Genomic DNA, 3,581 nt, shown 5'->3' with positions numbered 1-3,581 from the left:
CAACAAAACAGTCTATTAATTGACTGTGATTCAATCGGATGAGGAAAAATCGGTCTCTGCTCTACTTCTGTAAGTAACTGCACATCTTCAGTACAGGCAAACTATCAAAAAGTGCCTTTCTTTTGGAGATTGCGGTACTCACTGGGATCCGCAGCTGCCAACAAACTAGTTTGGTGGGTAGGTTTCCTTAGCCCTAGCACAGGAGATCTGTATTTGTCACCCAAAGCAGTCTCTTTGTAGGCAGTGGAGAAAAACCTTGGGATGGCAATTCATCTCAGATAAGCGCTTTTGGAGGGTAGCTAACCCAACCTATCTCAGCTGTCTGTTTTTCTTTGTTAAAGTCAACCAAGGGTGATGAACACAGACATCAAACCTTTAGCTGTCTAAAGCTAACCTTCCAAAGCTGTTTTAGGTAAATCACACTTTTAATGTGGAACTGTTTATCACTGACAGTTCACTGTATGCTATAGCTGCTATATGTAAACAAAACCACAGTCCACGCCAGAAGGGGCTGACATCTGGAAAGTAGCTAAGCCAAATTGGCTCACACACATAAAAAAGGTACATGCTGTAACAACTCAGCTTCAAACAACTGGCTAAATTACACTCACTTGTTAATTATGAAGGTGATGTATCTGTTTAGATAAATACACTGACTAAATAACCCTGGATTATACCTTGAAACAAACCTATTAAAAGTCTAATTCAGGCATACAAAAAGAGGTTCCACTTTAAATAGTTTTGTAAAATAAGGCAAACACAATGTTAATTTCCTGGATTAAACTGGTTTGCGGTCAATTTCATCTATTCAAAATTATTCATTATTCAAAATTATTCATTTTTCAAAATTATTTCCTTTTAAAATATTTTGCTTTGAAGTTCCTCTGTTTTGCAGCTATTTACACGCCAAAGGACTAAACAGCAAATAATAGAAAAAAACAAGCAAGTAATTAGAAGACACCAAAAATACAGCCAGCTGCCATGATTGTAAAAGAAGTGTAACTACAGAAAGGCCCCAAACCCCAGAATGTGAGTGAAACCAAACTTAAGTGCAAATAAACCAAAATATGTCTTCCATAATGAGCAAGTGCACTTTGCATCCCTGCATCTCTCTCAGTTGTGGCAGAGCACTGAAACACTTTCCACTGACGGGCTGTTGGGGACTGACTCATTGCACGCTCAGCATGTCTCAGAGGCCACAGAATATGATGGATGAGAAGGGAAACCATGGCAACAGGCCCCGTAACCCTAAGGAGCGTAGCTCGTCTGTCTCAGGGTGTCCTGCAACCTGCTGGCTGTCCTGCCAAGAGGCTGCACTGGCAACTCCCTATGAGAACGCTGGTCTCCTCCTAGCAGTCCTGTGGGAAAGCCTGGTTTCCTAATCGCACAGTCACGTTCAGTGTTTTACGTTGCCATGTCTGTTGCCATTTCCACCTCATCTTTGTGCCGGTAGCTTCTCTCTGGCAGCCCTGGTCCTACCTCTCCCTGCTGCCAAAGTCAGTATCCCAGGCAGTGGGTCATTCCTAGCTGTATTCTCTGCTGTGGGGGCTCTGGACCGTCTAAAGGGATAGCAGCAATGACGGCTTCACCTCTTCAAGGGAATAGGACCCACAAACCCAGGGAAACAGAACATTATTCTTCTGTTGACGTTAAAAGCAAATGTTAATCCTCTTTGACTTTCTGAGTCACTGAGAGAAGACATTGCCAATTTAGCCTCCTGGTTCCCACCGTAATTCCTTCTTGCACTGATGTTGCCGGGTTCCTTGTTTCTCTACATGAAGACCAGAGCAGGAAAGATTAATGACCACGTGTGATTAGTTGACAATGAAAGCATCACTGCAAGACATTTGTTCTGCTGAGTGTTTGGAATTTCTGCTGAATTAAAAAATTTCTCAGTCTTATTCTGCCAGTGGGACAAAATTTGAGCCGGCATAAAGCTGGCAGTAAGGTGGGGTACAGCAGGATAGAACTAGCATGTATGTGATAGTTCCACTATAACCTTGGCTTTTCCCTAGCTGTATCAGACCGCTATGAGTGACTTTGACAGTGCCTTGGGCTTAATACCACTAGAGGTCATGCAATGTACTTATTATCTAAGCTGCTTTTGAAATATGCTCTAATACTTTCCATCTGGTATAGACGCATGTGTTTGCAGACACTGCTTTGGCCTCTAGATGTCCCTGCTTCGTATGCATGTAATAAGCACGCCACGATAAATCACCCCATCTATTCTATTGCCCAAACCTGGAATTTATCTCGAATAGCACACAACTGGGAAGGATGAGGAATTGGGTATCTGCAAATAATATTAGCATGAAAAGCCTTCTTTATAGAATGAAATAGCCTATCCACTAAAATAAGGAATAAACAGGGAAAGGCAGAGTACAGTGTAACATCAAATCCCTCCTTACAATAGCACGAGTGGTGGCTTGTGTCTGACCTGACCACTGTGATGCTGATTCCGTGAGCGTATCTGCCTTGGACATTTCCTATCTTGGGGCTACAGCTTGAGATAATATTGATTGCATCTTGAAGCAGCTGACAAGTGCTCTCTGTCTTTTGATTTCAAGCCTTTTGGTGTCTTTCCTTTGCCTTTGGCCAGCAGCCTAGCAGTCAACCAAATAACAAACACCCCTAGCTGTATCATCCACATGCAGCTCCACCTTGAATAAGCATGCTTTTAGGGAGCTGTCAGACTTCACATTCTGTTACAACTTGGCCCAGCCCTACTATCATAATTTTTCCAGTAGATGCAGATCTGTTATGAGAGGGCTTCACTGCTGGACCCAGCATGTTTTCCTTTAGAGCTTGCCGTTGGTATTAGCCAGGGTCCATCAGGAGTTAAAACTTGCCCAATAGCGCTGCCCTCACCAGCCTGGGTTTGCTTATTCTTGGAGAAGAACAACCAACTCCCAGTACTGGCATCACCTGGTCTTATTCTGCACTTGTGTCTGATCCTCATCTTTCAGATCAGCAGCCCCTTCTGCCTCCCTGACTCAGGGCTCTCCCAAGTTGTGGGGAACTGGCTGCCTGCATAGCCTTTTGAAAAACATGTCTCCAAATTTCCTACATGATATGGCAGACCCTCTAAAATGAGATCAGTAACACTCAATCAGTTGTTTAGTTTCCACAGTAATAAAAATTTACAATTAAACTGTTCTCATCCTTTTGAAGCACGATTCTCTTAGACTTTTGCCAGTCTGGAAAACTCTGGAGATAAGTATTGTTAGTAAACTAGGCATTACTAGGGGGTTGGACTAGATGACCTCTAGGGGTCCCTTCCAACCCAAAACATTCTATGATTCTATGATTACATTCATATTTTCATCATTGATAATCTAATCTCATTTTATTATACATTGATAATCTCATCAATGTATGTAAATACCTGAAGGGAGGGTCTAAAGAGGGCAGAGCCAGGCTCTTTTCTGTGATGTCCAGTGACAGGACCAGAAGCAATGGACACAACCTGAAACACAGGAGATTCCCTCTGAACATCAGGAAACACTTTTTCACTCTGAGGGTGATTGAGCACTGGCACGGGTTGCCCAGGGAGGCTGTAGAGTCTCCATCCTTGGAGA

This window comes from Egretta garzetta, unplaced genomic scaffold (assembly GCF_000687185.1).
Source record: "Egretta garzetta isolate BGI_Z169 unplaced genomic scaffold, ASM68718v1 scaffold370, whole genome shotgun sequence".
In the NCBI taxonomy this organism is placed as follows: Eukaryota; Metazoa; Chordata; class Aves; order Pelecaniformes; family Ardeidae; genus Egretta; species Egretta garzetta.
The sequence above is the reverse complement of the archived record's forward strand: the minus strand, read 5'-3'. Positions refer to the sequence as shown.